General features: G+C 34.5%; 2 long non-coding RNA genes across 2 annotated transcripts in view; one reads left to right on the top strand and one right to left on the bottom strand.

The window, feature by feature from the left end:
• The window catches only part of LOC138713562 (uncharacterized), a 266,726-nt gene extending 258,890 nt beyond the window's left edge, over positions 1-7,836 (top strand). Inside the window, exons 2-4 of the long non-coding RNA XR_011335916.1 lie at positions 3,348-3,923; positions 5,195-5,307; positions 5,973-7,836. This is a non-coding gene — a long non-coding RNA (uncharacterized lncRNA). The remainder of the gene's footprint in view (positions 1-3,347; positions 3,924-5,194; positions 5,308-5,972) is intronic.
• Positions 7,837-8,718: 882 nt separating this feature from the next.
• On the bottom strand, positions 8,719-10,988 carry LOC138713564 (uncharacterized). The gene is made up of 3 exons (XR_011335917.1): positions 10,545-10,988; positions 9,716-9,904; positions 8,719-9,587 (listed from the first exon to the last, which is right to left on the bottom strand). It is a non-coding gene; the product is annotated as an uncharacterized lncRNA (long non-coding RNA).
• Between the last annotated feature and the right edge of the window lie 8,430 nt (positions 10,989-19,418).

The following is a 19,418-nucleotide window of genomic DNA, read 5'->3' on the forward strand; positions in this document are numbered from 1 at the left end:
GATGAAATTATTGGGTGTCATCAGTGTGGTTTTAGGTGTAATAGATAGACTATGAATATCAGGTAACTTTATCAGGCGATTGGAACCCCACTCATCTTCACCACTTCCTTTCCTCCCCCATCATCCTTTCCTCATCATCCCGTTTCTGGTTTTTCAGATCACTCCACAGGCGGCCTCCCGAAACTACTGGCTCTCTCGACCGGCCTCCGTGGATTGTAGATTGGGCCTTGGGGGAAGTTGCCGAAGCAGGAATTGTATATGGATTTCTGTTGGCTGTAGGGACCGGTCTTCAGGGAGTCATGTGGTTGGGTTGGTGCGCGTAGGGGATCTATGGCACGCAACTCATTCCATATCGAGGGTTAGAGCGCTTTGGGAATAAGAAGGCATATAAGGCGGAGAGGCCGGTCTATCTCGACTAGTCAGTAACAGTGAAGCGGTGTTGCCTAGTTAAATCGTCGCGAAATCTCGCTGAAGCGTCGCGTATTAGTTTCTTTCTTGCGCGCACAATATTTACGGCTAGGAATGAATTTTAAGCTATGCAATTCGATAGAGCTATGAATTCTGAATTCAAGTGTACAAGAATGGCAATTATATGTCAACTGGGTCGCGTGTTATCGCTTTAAGACTAAACAGAGATATCCAACCTACAATATAAAACATATTTTGCTCTGAAGCCCCTCTCTGTAAACGAAGATAGATTCTGTTTATTTTCAAATTCAGACGTGGACTGTTTTCTCTTGTGTGATGTGTAACTTACCGTAACAATGTCTCTTGAAGGGATTGCAAGTGGCTCTGGTATTTCATCAGTTATACGCAAAAGGATAGTCCTACACTCACAGGCGAGGAGTATCGTATTTTCTGTATATAGTTTTTATAAAGAACTAGCTTATGATACAGTGTGTGTCAGTTTTTCAGAAACAAAGAATCTGACTGCAGAGGCATGTGATTCAGAATCGTGTAATACTTCATCGTACGATATTTTAAATATACTATATTAGTAGAGCTAGAGTGTGCTAGCAGTGCCATAATAGAACGTGGAAAGCAAGAAGAAAGCTGAGAATAACCACAAATACGATTTTCAATTTTAATTGAAATAAGATGAAATATTGCTTAAACGTATGGGATATTTGGTTGATATTGTAAACAGAGACACTCCTGCCTCTTTTTCGATGAATTGAAGAGTATTAACAACATTCTTCCTTAAGAGCATTAAAAATATTATAAGATGAAGCAATTTAATTACATTTCACTTTTAAAATAAATATAAGCATGCAAGAAACGAGGACATTTTATAATTCCAACACTCAATTTGTATTTTAAAAATCTTGCATTATATAATAATATACAGCATTAAATTTTATACGTTTTTCTGGTATACAAGTTTACCTTCAATATATTAACGATATTATTGGGTTACGGTCAAATTCACTTCTATATAACTACCTTCACTCGTAGGCTTATACTGCCACAGGCCAGAGTGATAGAACATAGAACCCTGGACCTCTAGGTAGGTGTAAGCGTAAGGATTAAAATTAATTTGATAGACTTGATTTAACAAAGTAAAAGAAAGTAATTTTCAATTTCAATATGAGAACTGAATTAGGCCTAAACATAAACAGATGTGCTTATATTCTTATAGCCGGATTTAAATGGGAAAATGATAGTAGAATTAATACCATTGTAATTTATGGTGTTGAAGAGCGCAATCATGAAAAAGGAATTGATACTGGTTTCGTAGTGTTAGAATTATTAACTAAGTATTTCAGTCTAAACTTGGACATAAGTGCGATTAATAACGCGTATAGAGTCGGTAACGGAAAAAAAGACCAATTATTGTGAAATTGAACAGTTACTTTATCAAAGAGCACATCATTGCCAATACGTGTCAACTCAAAGGCACAAATATATTCATAGAAAATGACTTTGCAAAAGAAATTAGAGAGAAAAGAAAGAAACTAATTCCAATATTAAAAGAAGCTCGAGGTAACGGATTGAGGGCAACTTTAGTAAAAGATAAAATGAAGATAAACGGAAACATAGTTAACGTAGAGGCCTTAAATAATCAATTCACTGAGGATTTATTCAGTTGCTGCAATAACAGAAATAACGAAATAGAGACTTGTGGAAATAGAGCATCATCGACACCACACGTAAACAGAAGTGCATCACGAAACAGGAAGTCTAGAAGCGTAGAGAGGACTGATAAGAAAAGTAACTCATCAAGTGGGCAGAAGGAATCAGAAATAACAAATAGAAGAATTGATGAGCTTACGGGAGTGAATGATATTAGAGCATACCTAAGCAAACTAGAGAACACTGTCTTCACAGACCCCTTTAGAAGAAAGAAGAGTGAAGAAGGAAAACCTAGTATGGAAGAAGAGGCTGGAACCAGTGAAGATGCTGTTTGGGGAGCTGGGGCACAGAGTGAGAGAATGACCAGTGAGGGTAGTCTGAGGCGCACAAGTGAAAATACAACAAGGAGAAGCGATTGTGGATCAACCGGCAAAGTCAGCGCAAGTGAAGATCAATTAATAAGAATGCCACATGCCGTTGGTAGTCCGGGGTGCGCGAGAGGAAGTGCTACAATTTGGAGGAGCTGTGCGATACCGACCGATGAAGTAGAAGCAGGTGACGAACAGTTAATAAGAGGTAAAATGACAAATAGAAACTCTAACAGAAATAAAGTAGATTCAATCAAAACTATAGATACTGAACGAAACTACCTACTAAGAGATAGGCATCAACAAAGATTAAATTTTCCTAAAATCAGAAAAACTTATTATTAATTAAATAAGATAAGAAGACAGGTTTTGAAAAGAAGATAGAATTTCGTCAAGGTTTTTAAAATAATAATAAAAAAAAATTGAAAATAGAGAATTAAGGTAGTTATTAATGTATTCCGATAGCTATATTAATTAGTAAAAGTTCAGAAGAAAATTTGACTTTATAAATTGGTTAACTAATATATTTTAATTTCAATAAGAATGCAATTATAATAGATTTAATAGTCATCATAATAGCAATGAATCGATAATTAGTACATGCGACACAATGATGAAACTAAATTGAGGTTGATTATGTAAGCAACTTGTCAAGTTTGTTTTTAAGCAGGTATGCGGTAGTCTTCATAGAAATTACGCAAACGTTTCTGCTGACATGAAAATATTGCAAGAAAGAAAGATTAACCTACATATGGAATGTACCGATTCAGCTATTTCAGGTTCATGACTTACAGTATGTCGACATCTGATCACCTAATATGAATAATAAATTATTATGTAAAATAAGACCTAAATATTACAATTAAATTTTGAAAAGTAGCAAATAAATAAGGTTTAAAGTCTTAGGGCCCTATTCATAGACATCGCGCTAGCCCATGCTACGAGCGTTCTAAACTAGCCCCGGTTATAGCCAGGTTACTTTTACAGGATTCAGAGACGCCGATTAATCAGTGGCTACATTAGTCGGCGTATTAGCTTTGGAAACTGTTACACGATGCTGAAAATGCTACTGCGCATGTGCAGACTGGCAATTGTCATGCTCAGACGCAAGCAATTCCGGATCGTTTCTGTTTATTTGTGAGGTTATTGGCGTTATTAAACTACAATAAACTATTTGTTTTTTCTTCTGTGGTAAAAAAAAAAGCAAGAAATATACATGGCAGCGTGCGGGAATTCGACTACACAAGAAGAAATGTCGAAATTGTAAGTAGAAATGTTATAATATTATGCGTAATATTTTTAGGTTAGGCCTAGACGTAACTATTATGAAATATTGGACTTCAAAGAGTGAATTATTCTAATTCAGTATATATTTATTTACTTTTAGTTGAAGAAATAACTAAAAACAACTGGTGGAGGATGCCCTGCTCCCGAAATTGATGACGTAGGCCTACTAATCGATATGGAATGTTAACATATGAGGTATGTGTTTTTGGTTCTTAGGACATGTTTTTGTAAGATAGGCCTATTACTTCATGGTAAATGTTTAATGTGGCTCTGGTATGATTATGTCACCTAAGGCTACTCTGAATAGGTACTTGGTAGCCTAATTAATATAACGTAAATAATATATCTTGCAGGAATATAGCTGATAATGCTAGTAAAATGTAATTCACAACAATCGTGAAAATGCAAGATACGCCTAAACTCAACTACCATAAATGCAGTTTGGATAATAGGGCTTTGTAAATACTCATAGGGGATTGGGCCACAAAGATCTGATGTCAACCCACACAATTATCAATCATACCTTAAAGTAGGCCTAATATCTTGTGTACAAGAATTATCAAAACTGAGACCTTATTTTAAAGGACAGTAGGAACACCTTGAGATTTCTGAGATATCCTTTTCTCTACTTCGTCAAAAGAAATAGCATTATTTGAGGTTAGAATTACCTACATAAGCATAAGAAATTTGTAGTATCCAAATTGATGATCAGCTATAAAATTTCATTATCTTGTGTGTTTATAGAACGCTAGTAAGTGATTTATAAAATATATATCAAACTCATATTTATTACAGCACTGAAAAGACAAAACCTCATACGCCTATGTAATCTGTAGTTGTGGTGATGTAAACATAGATTACCTCTTATTGTGTTACAATAGAAAGCCCTAAGAATAATGACAGGAGTGCAAGAAAGATTTTCCATCTTAGGCTTTCTTTGAGTAGCCCACATGATGTTTCATGTCAGAAATCAAAACATCCATAATATAATATTATGATTTATTGAACACACTGTGTGTCAGAGCGTGGTGCCGACCACACCACCTCATTCTAGTGCCAAGGTCATGGAAAGCATGGGGCTCTACCTCCATGCCCCCCAAGTGCCTTCATGGCATGTTACGGGGATACCTTACCTGTGTATATAATACAAGACAAATTAGATTTCCATTTAACCTCTATTATTCTCAGCTGTTATAAAACGTTCACTGTTTATGTATTATCTTAAAGCTTGGATGGGTCAAGAGGAAAAATTTAGAAAAGAATTAACAAAATTGCTTTATATTCATTTTTGCAAAATGATGCATAGGCTAGTTTAATTATGTTTTAAATACTTACTATGTATTAATGAACATATTTTGGCTATCTGCTTAATTTACTTGTTCCACATCTCAAAGCTGGAATGCTGGTATAATGCAATAAGTATTATGTTTACGTTTTCATTTAATATTAATACATGCTTATTTCAGGATGTCAGTATTGCACCATCATCATCATCAATCCCACGTATGTCTGCAATAAATCCTGTCTCCACAATCCCAGGTGAATGGGCGTTAACAGTCTCTACAGTAATCAACAACAGGTAAGTTTAAGATCTCATTCATACCTAAGAATATTGCTAGGCCTATTTATGATTACAATATTATAAATCAATCAATCTTCTTAATGTATCCAGCAGAGCTGTGTCTTCTGCAACTGGTACTGATGATTTTAATTTACTTTTTTTGTGGTTTATAATAATCATACAATGTACTGTATATTATTTCAAGGCAGTCCATTGGGTCAGAATGGGAGTTTACAACTGTGTACATGATGAAAAATTATGGCTATTTTTCTTTAATAAAGGACAGTTTAGTTAGTATTAAGACATAAATATTAAATGCAACAATAATATTACAATGTATCACTAATATGAAACGGTTAAACAAGGGAACATTAATTTGAATACTAGAAATTGAGTGATACATTGTATGACAGTTATTCCAACCCAACCAACAAATTAATGTATAAGTGCTTCATAACAATTAAAATTTATGATCTGGAATATGAAGTGGGATGTATTTGAATCATAGTACATTTTGCAGAAAATTAAATTTTCTTGCATGTTTGGACCAAATGGATAATTTCAAACAATGTGATAAATTTCCAAACTTAGACAATTAAAAAAAATTACAGTTTTGATAAGAAGTAGTGTCTTTTGTGTACAGTAATATGCAAATGATTAACATTTTTTTCGTCTTTCCATAGGACTCTGCTGCAAGATCATCGAGAATGACAGAGTATGAAGAAGTGTTCCTCCTAAGCATGAAGCCCAAAAATTAAACGTGATGAGAAGTTCTATGAATTGCAGAAAACAAAATTGTTATTAGAAATAAAATATTATTAAAGGCAAAGTTAAAAATTATCTGGGACAAATGAAAGAACTAGAAATGTAACTTAGTAGTAGTGGTAATGGTGGTGGTGATGGTAATAGTAGCACTAGTAGTGAAATTTTCTTGAGTTCTTGTCTACTTCATTTCCTTGCGAGCTTCCCAGCAGTTTATAGGAACTTGAAATTCTTCTGTCCCAATCATTTTCTGGGGTTTGGTGTAGAGTAGTAAGTATTCCTTGTTCATTATTATATTTGTGTTGTTGCATGCTACACAGTGTTATGAGTGTAACAAGTTTATTCGATGGAGATATGCTGCTGGACAGTTGTGGCCAGTTTCTAAGCTGAATGGGGCAACTGCTTCAGATTGAGGACTATTAGTATTACTGTATATTGGGCTCTAGTAGTGTTTTCAACTTTTTATTTTCACATTGTTGTTTAGTGAATTCTATACATATGTGTGTGTTCCTTTTTCTTATTTTAATGTCGGTTAAGAGTTTTGCTGATTTATAAGACAGGTTACTTATTTATTTATTTATTTATTTTTTTTTTGTTTTTGCTGGATTCATCATTCATCAAACCTGTAGTTCCTCAGTTGGAACATATACCCTGATGGAGGTTTAAGTACCTACCTAAAGCAATTTAGTTACACTTATGTCTATAACTATGCAATTAAGGTGTTATTAGTAGAGAAATTTAATTCAGAGTCTTTAATTTAGGCTTGGAAGTCTCTAATGAATTGATCCATGAATTGAAAAAAGCAAAATTATTATTAGAAATGGAAATGTTAAGAAAACACAATTAGAAAGAAAAGAATAGGAAGAGGGCCTAATGAAAAGCTGGAAATGTTGTTTTCTAATGCCAGGCATTTGACAATAAAGTCATTTGACCTCTTGCACTCCAATATTTTTCAAAAATATTGTCATGGTCAGCCACTGAGGCACAGATTTGAGGTGTTCCGAATCCATTTCTTGGCTTGAGTTGCACAATGGACAAATACTGGAAATGTAGTACTTTAGTGTAATGTTTTCTCTTTTATTACATTGCTGAAACTCATGTTTACAATATCATGCTCTTTCAACTACATTCCTTAATAAATAATATTTTGTTTTATTTTGTGTTAGAAGAAAATACTTATATTCACCACTTCTTTAAATGAATTTATTTTTTATCAGACAGTCTATCAAAGATAGAGATGTGATTTTGCATCATATTGTAGGTATGACATGCATAAATACACAACAAATTTCATCACAAAATGTTGGATAGTTTTTTAGTTATGAGGGAAATGCTTTATCACTGCACAGTGAACTGTCAACATTTTGAATTTAGAAAAAAATATATATATAAATATTTTTTCCAATCGTAAAATTATTTTTTTCATATAGTAGAAGGACAGTGTTTTACACGTACTAATTTTCATAATTGTACAAGATACAGTAATGGTGGAAAAAATGTTGAATATTTGCAAAATTTTACTGCTGTAAGCTGTACCTACCCCCTTCAGGTAAATTGAATAAATGTAGCTTGTATGTTAGAGTAAATATCTGGTCGCAGGATTCTTTCCAATGCAGGGCTAAATCTACAATGCTTCACTCATTTCTTGTGATCATTTTACTGCTGACTCGTCTGTATTTTTGCATGAAACTCATTCAGAAGTTACTAATTTGCATCACTTACAACCGGAAATGAATATGGAACTTAGGAATGAGGAGAAAAATAAAGGTCTATATTTATTTTATTAATACTCTCACTCTGTGCTAAACGATTTTTTTTTTTTTTTTTTTGTAATGGCGTTTGCTTATTCTTGTATTATGTTGATATGCTTTGTTTGGCTTTTCCCCCTTTGTCCTTAGAATGTACAATAGTTTGTAACTTAGAAATAAGTGAATATGCAAAATATGAATAAAATTATTGTATGAAGCGAAGTTTAAACCTACATGCGAGTTTTAATTTAATTTACAGAACCCCTGAGTTTCCATTATACTACCCCTTTCTTTGATATTATAAACTTATTAATTTGTCCTACAGAATAATATCTGTAATATTGACAATTAATAAGTCTATAATATTCTCATAGCTGCAGTGCATATGTCTGTACAGATTACTGTGCACTAAACTGCGGATTCCCGGCGAAACAAGTCACTCAGCTGAGTGCACTCCTAATATAATGGCAGTTGACATTGGGCATAAACGTCAACATATATGCCTAACTTGGAGTCAGGCCACAAAGGGAAACATTGAAGGAGGAGGGTTCCATCTGGTGCTGTGGATTGAATTCGGCGTTGCTCAGTAGTCAGAGCGCTTGGTATGTAGAATCAAGGACCTAGGTTCGATCCCCGGTGCCAGAGCGAATTTTTCTCCTCAAATATTAACCTTTCTTTGATGTTTATTTGTGAAAGTTCTCCAAGACTTAAGAATGTGCTATCTATGGTGCCAGTACCTAAAATCAAATATTTTTATATTGAACTTATTGTACGTCATGGAAACGTATATTATCATAAAATCCTATTAAAAAATAATCGCATTCTGCCATCTGTTTCAGTGACGTGTGGGCATTAGCACTGGATGCACTATTTATGCTTGGAGTAATTTATGTGATAGTTTTTTTTTATTAGACAGTAACTCTATAATTAAATCAGTCATTTCTAAAAGGATTTTATCCAATCTTTTTGCTAAAATCAATTTAGAACGCTATCATATTCTCACTTGAATACGCCTTTCTGATGATGGGCATTATTCCATGTATTTTATTCAGATCTATGCAGGCTTCACAATATTCACAGCACTTCTCAGAGGGCCCTAATCCTGCAGTAAGGCGATTTTTATGGAGATGAGATTTTGAAATAAAGTCCTTTCAGAAATTACTGATTCAAATATAAGTTTATTAGCAATATTCCACGTTATACATACTTCAACGTTTTGTTTTACTTCGAATTGACGAAGATGTTAATATATGGACTATAATGGTTTTCAGTGACTTCTATAAATAAGGAAGCATAGAAAGTAATTTGTCACACGGTACAGTATGTATATTAACCTTCTGTATACCAACCTCTAAATGTAGGCCTACACCAATCTGGTTACATGTATACCCCAGAATATGCTTGCAAATGAGTACAGGTTTACAAAATGCCCTATGAAAAATTGCTACTATTTCTCTTTTATCGAGTAAACGTTTATGTTATAAAGAAATTATCATTAACAGTTCTCTTTTTTCTTTCTAAATAATTTCTTTCTTTACAATTTATGCACACCTTTACTGTGTAGTGTCTGAATGGTCATTGCACTCACATGGCATTCTGTACTACACTTCCCATCCCTATTTCTCGGACATATCTTGCATCTCCCAACTTGTGCAGATGGCTAAGGCTGAAGAGAACTCTCTTTGTAAATTGTAATTCTCTGGAGTCCATTTTTTTAACATTTCAAAAATGAACTGCACAAACTAAGCTGGGGATAATCGCTCAGTGATACAAACAGGTACTGGACTGCTGCAATAATAATAATAATAATAATAATAATAATTAGAATATTATAATTCATATATGTATTATATGTATGTATTATATGTATACATATAATTATAATATTATCTATAAAAACAGGTAGGCCTACTTACAAGAGATTTGCAATTCTTGCTATTAGAACCGCTTTGGTTTGACAGATATCTTCCTATTCTGCTTCAGCCTTTAATTATCTGTACATATTAACCACTGCTTATTGTAAGCTGCTCTGTAACGAAAGTATTTTCTTTCTTGATGTAGGCCTATAAGTTCTTCAGACTCTTTCCTTCTGGACATGTTATAACCTTAAAATAAAGTGATTATTGCATTTTAAAATATGAACTACAATTAACCTAACTTCAACGTTGATTTTATTCACTTTCATTAGACTGAATATTTGTAAGGTTATGTAAAATTATATTACGTAATTCTCCAAAATAACTGCACCATAGGAGACACTGTTTTCCTCTGTTCCACTGACTTCTGTGAGATGATAACACATGGTTTTAGTTTGGAGCTATAAATACTTTGAACATAAAAGTCATTTGATACCTGTATATTCTAATGGATAGTTGGAAGTTTTTATAACAGCAAACTAATAAACCACGTGTTTATCACTATATACATCTCTCATAAGCCAGTGAAGCATGCCTTCTTTGATGTAGCTTCTCTGGATAATACCTTATATTATGATAAAAATGTAATTGTTATATCATATAATTTATTTTTATATGGATAATGTTTTAAAGTTAAAATAATGCTCTTACCTCAGCAGAATCATCTGTAGGCCTAATTATAAATTTCACTATTCTAGAATATAAGTATGCCTATGTAATATAATATCTTAATACATACTAAATAACAGTGAATCTTAAAACAGCACAACATTCTAATATGTTAATTTATTGTAATATTGCAATGTAATGCTCCAAAATTTCTACTTACCTAGAAACATAAAATACCGGTAGTTCTGATAATAACAATAATTGCACCACAGAGTTGTAATATGTGATGTGATGGAAATAGTAACTTCACGTACAACTAGCAATTCCCGGAATATATTATATATATTATAATCGCGATATAAAATACACGCACAATATTACGTTTGAATAAATCTAGTGAATTTTAAATGGAGTAGCGGGTAGGCCTGAATAATAATTCCAAGTGTACCAACATAAGAACTACAAAATGACTAACTATCATGATATCTAGAACATGTGGGTGTTGAAGTAAGTGTTGCCAGTAGTGAAGTGAACCTGGGGGCTGCAAAAACACTAGATTTCAGCTGGTGATCACGTAATGGGGGAAAAATGTTGAAGTTGCACCTTAGTACCTCAAGATATGCTGTGCCGACAATACCATATGACAACGTCGTACTGCTGCTAGCACTCAATTGGCTTAGGCCATATGCCTTCTTATTCTGAAACCGCTATAGTGCAATAGATCTCAACAGGTCGAAGTGCTGGGCCATTCGTGCCCCCCTCACTTAAATTCCATTCCATTGATCATATTTTTTTGTATTCGACAGACATTGGAGCAAAAATGGGAGTGCAAGGTTACAGTACATAAGTTATTTATAGATTCCAAAAATACATATGATTCAGTTAAGAGAGAATTTTTGTATGTTATTCTTATTGTATTTGATATTCCCAAGAAACAAGTTCGATTAATTAAAATATGTCTCAGTGAAACGTACAGCAGAGTCCATATAGGTCAGTTTCTGTCGGATTCTTTTCAATTCACTGCGGGCAAAGGCAAGGAGATGCACTATCACCTTTACTTTTTAACTCTGTGTTAGAGTATGTCATTAGGAAAGTCCAGGATAACAGACAGGGTTTGGAATTGAACGAGTTACGTCAGCTCTTGTCTATGCGGATGACGTGAATATGTTAGTAGAAAATTCACAAACGATTAGGGAAAACACGAGGATTTTACTTGAAGCAAGTAGAGAGATAGGTTTAAAAGTAAATCCCGAAAAGACAAAGTAGGCTAAGTTATATGATTATGTCTTGTGACCAGAACATAGTACGAAATTAAAATATGAAAATTGAGAATTTATCCTTTGAAGAGGTAGAAAAATTCAAATATCTTGGAGCAACAGTAACAAATATAAATTACCCTCGGGAGATAATTAAACTCAGAATAAATATGGGAAATGCCTGTTATTATTCGGTTAAGAAGCTTATGTCATTCAGTCTGATCTCAAAAAATCTAAAAGTTAGAATTTATAAAACAGTTATATTACCGGTTGTTCTGTATGGTTGTGAAACTTGGACTCTCACTTTGAGAGAGGAACAATGTTAAGGGTGTTTGAGAATAAGGTGGTTAGGAAAATATTTGGGGCTAAAAGGGATGAAGTTACAGGAGAATGGAGAAAGTTACACAACGCAGAACTGCACGTATTATATTCTTCACATGACATAATTAGAAGTATTAAATCCATACGTTTGAGATGGGCAGGGCATGTAGCACGATGGGCGAATCCAGAAATGCATATAGAGTGTTAGTTGGGAGGTTGGAGGGAAAAAGACCTTTGGAGAGGCCGAGACGTAGATGGGAGAGTAATATACAGTAGAAATGGATTTGAGGGAAGTGGGATATGATTGTAAGGACTAGATTAATCTTGCTCAGAATAGGAACGGAAGGCGCGCTTATGTGAACCTCCTGGTTCCTTAAAAACCATAAGTAAGCAAGTAAAAAAAACACGTTGTTCACCCGTCCAACGATCCATTATAAACAAATACTATCGAATGAAGAATAAATTGTTGCATGTAACAATACCCGACAACAACCGAAAAGGCACGAATATGAAAATCGCTCATTTCATTGGCTCACCTTATTTATATCTGCTGTGTTCAAATGTGTCTGGGTTCCTTGTGTATATGTTGACACAGGAAGGGTTTTCTCAAAGTAATTTAATTGTTAGTCATCGTAAGTGCAGAATGAAAGAAAATAATAATCTATTGTGTTCTGCTATGCTTTCATTCTACAGATAAAATCAGCAGATGTTACATAACAAATAATGTTTTTCCTCAGTGTTATAAAATCGTGTTTAATTTTAATAAGTAGAATAAATTGATGTATCGAATCTTTTTAATCGGAATTTTGACGCCTAATAGTCTACGTAACATGGTTATATTTACATGTAAAAATTCTTTTCCAATGTATATGAAATTATTACGATAATCTTACAACTAATTAGCAATAAAACGCGAAATATATTTTATCACGATTTTTTCGAAATTAATACAAAATTCTGTGATTTCTAGCCCATAAAGTAAGTTGTTCATCGACTGCAACACAAAGCAAGTTAACAGTAAATAACTGTGTGGAAGCCGTCTTAGGAACAACTAAGGCACAGTAGTTCAACGGGGTATGACCCACGCCGCCTTCTATTTTACACACTAGAGGGACTCTAGAATGCAGTTAACCTGAAATAACCTGCCTCTCTCCCATCGAGCACTGTTTCGCTGCCTGATTATCATAATGCATATTATCATAATAAATGCGCAAAATACAAAATAAATGAGTATAGTAATGCATGTACAAAAGTAACAAAGTAACTGCGGTGCATCTATTTACCCCGTCAACATCCAGGCATGCCGATCCACTGATTATTTTACCTGGATCCTCCCCGTCCAAACCCACGGGCAGTAGTGCACCGCAGTGGGCCTCACTAGCCTCTACGGATGAGTCCCCTGCCGTGGAACAAGATGCTATCAGGTGTAGAGACTAGCCTAATTCGGTCTGATTTTCAAGTGCGTAATTCGTGTGTGTGTGTGCGTGCGTGCGCGCGCGCGTGTGTGTGTGTGTGTGTGCGTGTGTGTGAGCGTGTGTACTTACGACTAGGCACCAAGTACTACATGCGGGAAATAAGCATGCAGCACAGATACCAATAGAAGAAATGGAGGTACTTTTAAAATCTAAGTTACTCGTACTTTCTCCATAAAACGAAAGTGTCCTATATGAAGGATGGTAGGCTAATCTGAGTTAAAATGAAAAATGGAACTCCCAAATAAATTTCTCACAAAAGACTTAAGCTATGATTTGTCTACGACAGCGGTTCCCAAAGTGTGCTCAGTGTGGTTCTCAGGGGCTCCGTCCGCGGAAGTTATGAAGATGACAAAAATTGCTAATTCCATCTAGTCTCTAGCGGGAAAAGAGAAACTACTTCCACCAAGCGAAAAATACTTTCTGAGAAAGTAGTTTGCGTCCTTTTGCTACATGTAAGCATTAATATTAGATCTACTCGTCACTGGAACTATCTCGATCTTTCTTGCTTGCCAGATACTCAATGATTCTCGAAATTTATTAAATTTTTTTATATACTGGGCAGGCAGCGTTTGTTATTCGGGGTACGTGGAATCTACAATCTATTGACTGTTACGTTACCTATATATATATATATATATATATATATATATATATATATATATATATATATATACTGTAAATATGCATGTTAATTTGATAGCAGATGTGTTAGCTAAATTTTCGTTGAACCGGAACTGTGGCTTAAGACATAAGTCATTAGCCATCAACCAGTGCTCGGTCAAAGGGAGATAACAACAGCTATAACCTTACTTTCAAAGAAGATACTGCGAATTCCTGGGAATTGAGTTCGGAATATGTTGAACATGATCCTGTCTCGAGTCTACGATGCCTAGTGTAGAGGTATTGAAAGCAACAAACGAAAATATTGTGATTTATATTTGAACATGGGATTCACTGAGTTTGCTGATGAACGTCCACAGTGTGTGATATGTAACAAAGTTATTCCCAATAGTTCTATGTTCCCTGCCAAGCTTAGACGGCATTTCTCAATTCAAAAATTCACAAATAAAACTGCAGACTACTTCGAAAGAAAAAGTGACGAACTCCATGCAGTTCAGACAAAATTTCACCTCGTGTAAAAACAAACAACGAGAAAGCACTGAAAACGTCGTACTTGGTTAGTCATGACCAGACTCTTGATGATAAACCTCACCCTTGCTGAAACTCTTATGAAACCACTATTAATGAAGGTAGTGAAGTGCATGGTGGACGAGAAAACTGCAAAACTTGATTTCCAGTGTGCCCTTATCAAATAAAACTGTGCATAATCGAATCCAGAATATATGATATAGATTGATATTTATTTGTCATCAACATTTATATTAGTTATGATGTACCACAACTTATGTATACGGGTTTCACCATAACTTTCTATTAATATAACTACAATCTCGACAGCCTGTTAAACTAATAACTCATCTACTCTCGCTATTAACCCAACTCCAAACAGTCAATTTCTTCTTAACGACCTTAAATGCCCACCATCTGTTCGTTACACACTTACGTTCCTTTCATCATTCTAATTTTGCTAACTAAATTTATACATAATTCCGTCTTTCTACATTACATCTAACTCGTAACACTCCACCCGGATATACTCATTGGGATCTCTTTTCTACCTAATACACGTCATTATAATCCTATTAAATCTTGACATGAGTATCTAGCTCACTTTAGTTTGATCATTAATTTCTTAACCATAATCAACACTCAGAAAGAAAAACCATCGAAAAATACTATCACTAAGATCATCTTTTATAACTTCACTACATCACTTTCGAAGATTTACTTCTTTACAGTAAACTTCAACCGGTAACTATATTTATTAACTAGCCACTTCTTAATTTCCAAACTTTTTTTTTTAATTCTATAACTTCCTACCTAATCTCTATATCTATGATCCCCTAAACACATTTTCATCACACTAAAACACGATTTACGACATTAAATCACCAAACTTTCTGTTGTAATTTCATTCAGACCTTTTATTTATTTTTTACCGCTCATGCACCAACTTCTAAGATTATAACTTTTTTTGGCCCTTAAATGTACCGTCAACGATAAAATACTGCCTTGTGGTGACGAAATTACCATCTCTTCACCCATCATACTTTTCGCATCTTGAATCCAGAATATATGAAAAGACGTAAAAAGTATCATGATTTCCCGTATCACTTAAACCAGCGTTTCTCAAACTTTTCTCTCCATGGAACCCTTTTAAAGCTAAAATAGAACTGTGGAACCCAGCGGAATATTAGTGATATATATATATATATATATATATATATATATATATATATATACTGTATATTAAATTACCAAATGTATTTTACCGCTAACATTACACATTTTTATTGATGTCACATATTATACACATTAAAAGTTATAAATAATATTGTTGAACTATATTTGCTATTATTACAAAGATTAGTAATCCTGGCTTAGTTTTACCACTAACATTAAACATGTTTTTTTTTTCAGTAAATATATAACAAGTATAAATGAAATTAAGTCCACTCGCATTGTTAACACTGTTTTGAAATTCGCACTAAAATTCAGGTACTTATTATTTTTTTTTTTCAGAAAAAAAAACCCCCCTATTTGAAATAGATCAGAGGGACGAGTGTTTTTGTTGTTTACGCCTGCATAGTTCTTTAATACCGGGTTTAATGTTGGAAAGCTAAAGTCTCATGTCCGATTCTGCATCCAGTCTGTTTCGGTATTTAGTTTTGATAGACGTATACACTGAAAATCCAGTTTCACATAGGTAAGTACTTACAATAGGAAGTAGAATTGTGATAGCTTTCTTTGATAAAACTGGGTACTCTCCTCTCAGGCTGTGCCAAAAATCCACCACAGGGAGATTCTTAAACCGAGGTTGCAGGGATGAATCAGACGTCACTTCCAGTAATGCTTCATATCCTTCAGAAGCGAGGGAAGAAGGTTTTTTCTTTGATATCAAATGGATTTTTGACGCACAAGTTTTGAGAATTGTTTTCACTTTCCTTTTCTGGAAAATACTGCTCTACAGCGTGGCGCATATTCTCCCAATGCTTCACAAATTCTTCATTGATTTCATCAAGTTCTCGGAGAGTTTCTTCGTTCTCCTCACGGAAATCTTTCAAAGCAGGGAAGCTCTCAAATTCACGGCCGGCTAAAGATCTCATCTAGAGCTGCAATTTTTTCTTGAAAGCCCTGATTTTATTTTCTACATTGAATATATTAGCACAAAAATTCTGCTAAATAGGCAAATCTCAAGAGCTATTGATTGTCACTCAAACGATCGTTCAACTCGAAATGGTGATCAATGAAGAAAGCAATCACCACAGCCTTAAGTTCGAAGAGCCTACTTAAAGTTTTTCCACGAGAAACTTATCTCACTTCTGTATAGAGAAGCAGAGATTTATGAAGGCTTCCCATGTCGTCACAAATGATTTTCAAGAGTCTTGAATTTAGTTTTCTGGACTTGATAAAATTAACGATTTTTACTGCTTCGTTAAGAACATTTTTGAGGGACATTGGAATTTTTGATATGGCCAAAGCTTGACGGTGCAAAATACAAGGACTGATCTTGCAATTTTTTGCAACTGACTTTTTGCACGATACTGCACCAACTATTTTCCCAACCATTGCCTTTGCACCATCTGTGCAGACATGAACACAATTGTCCCAGGGTATATGATTTTCTTCAAAGTACTCACTAACAAGTCTGAAAATTTCAGATCCTGTTGCATTAGCTGACAGCGGTTTACGTATTAGCATATCTTCTTCAATAGCACCTTCATAATGTTAACGGACAAACACTAGTACAACTGCCAGATCTGCTACATCACTTGACTCGTCTATCTCTAGTGCAAATTGACATGATCTCAGCCGACGATTTAATTCTTCCTTGACGTAAGCTGCCATATCTTTATTGCGATGAGCCACTGTGTCATTTGAAAGCGGCACGGAAGATAATTGTTTAGCTTCTTTCTCATTGAGTATGCACTTAACCATGTCAATCGCGCAGGGTTTTATTAATTTTTCAGCTATTTTGTGGGACTCACCTGCCTGAGCCACTCTGTAGCTTACAATGAAAGATGCCTCTGTTGCTTTTTCATTTGCACTATAAGATGACTGAGCTAAGAACTTTTGTGAATTTAGTAACTCAAGACGTTTTCTATCAAAGAAATCAATATTCTTGTCATGAAACTGAGTATGGTTTGTTTAAAAATGGCGACCTAATTTTGAAGGTGCCATCGAATTATTAGGTAAAATTCTGCCACATATTACACACTGAGGGCAATTTTTAGCATCCATGAAGTAACTCTCATTATGTTTACGTTTTTCAATTACAGGTTCATGTTATGTTTTTGATATTGGCTCCTTCACATATTTTTCAGGTGACGAGAAGCTATTTTGTAAACCTGGCGTTTTCATTTCGCCTTCATCAGACCCACATACTTGTTTAGGGATAGTTGAAGTTATAGTGGCACACTTGGATGATGATTGTTTTAATGATCCTGTTTTAAGCCACCGATCCTTGATTCAGTGTCACTCTGTATTAAAAAAAAGTAGAGTTAGGATCGGTATCACTCTCTATTAAAAATACGATGACGTAGCGCGCAATAATCGGTCTTGCCCTCTATTTACACAATTCTGAAGAAGGGATGCCAAAACTCGCACAATTTTTCTTTAAAACATTGGCCTTTTTCGAATGTTACGAAATAAACGTTGAGACACAAAATTAACACATAACTCACCTTGAACTTCAAACTAATGTTCTTTCTTCTCCAGAAGAAATTTCCTCTACTTTCTTGAAGGAACGTCAAAACAACTCTGCGAAATATCCTTCAGAGAACTTTCAATTAATTTCGTATACAATTTACACCTGTGCATTATTGTTGAAAAATGTGTTAGCTGCAGATACGTAAGTTATTTCAAGCGCACCTATTATTATTATTATTATTATTATTATTATTATTATTATTATTATTATTATTATTATTATTATTATTATTTCAACAATGTGCTGTAATGATTAGATTGCCGTAAACGGTACCCATTGTTGTCTGATTATTGTCAATAGAATGCCTAAATAGACAGTTATAGTTCTGTTCTTATTCTTTTTCATGTTTTTATAACATTATATTTTAAAGATTAAAAAGTAAATAATTTCACATAAGGAATTGTGCGGAACCCCTAAGAGTTGCTTACGGAACCCCGGGGTTCCGGGGAACACACTTTGAGAAACGCTGACTTAAACGAAATTTTCATTACAACTTGACAAATCTAAGGTCTTTGCCGGATTAGCTATGTTAATGATGTTTGTGCGATATGAATTTTCAGGGTTTTTTTTCATGAAATATTTTGTTCTGCAGCCATTGCCATCCTCTACAAGCGATACTGCATTTTTTCCTTCTTCATTGAAAACTCGATACCGTGGGACAATTATTGCATTGACGTGTGCACAGATGGCGCAAAGGCCATGGTAGGTCCTGTTGCTGGCGCTATTGCAAGGATAAAGAAAGTTTTAAAAACTGCACAAGTAGTCACTGTGTACTACACCAACACGCCTTCGCAACGAAAAAATGCCAGCATTATTAAAGCAGGTACTAGACAACGCCGTCAAAATTATCAACTTTGTTAAGGCACGACCTTCGCAGTGTAGGCTACTTAAAATCCTGTGTGAAGATATGGGTAGTATACACAAGTCATTGTTAGTAATATTACACACAGAAGTGCGATGGTTGTCGCGCGGTAAAGCGTTGAACTTCGAACGGAATTTTCTTCACTTTTGAATTACCAGAACAGTTTGCTAGCAGATTATTTGAATGATCAGGAATGGTTGTACAAATTATGTTACTTGGCAGACATTTTTCAAGAATGAATTGAGCACATACATACAAGGTAAACGGAAGACTATATGCGATGCTGATGACGAAATTGTCGCACTGAAGAAAAAGATAGCGTTCTACATAGAAAGCGTCGACAATAAGG

Source organism: Periplaneta americana, chromosome 14 (genome assembly GCF_040183065.1).
Source record: "Periplaneta americana isolate PAMFEO1 chromosome 14, P.americana_PAMFEO1_priV1, whole genome shotgun sequence".
Taxonomy (NCBI): domain Eukaryota; kingdom Metazoa; phylum Arthropoda; class Insecta; order Blattodea; family Blattidae; genus Periplaneta; species Periplaneta americana.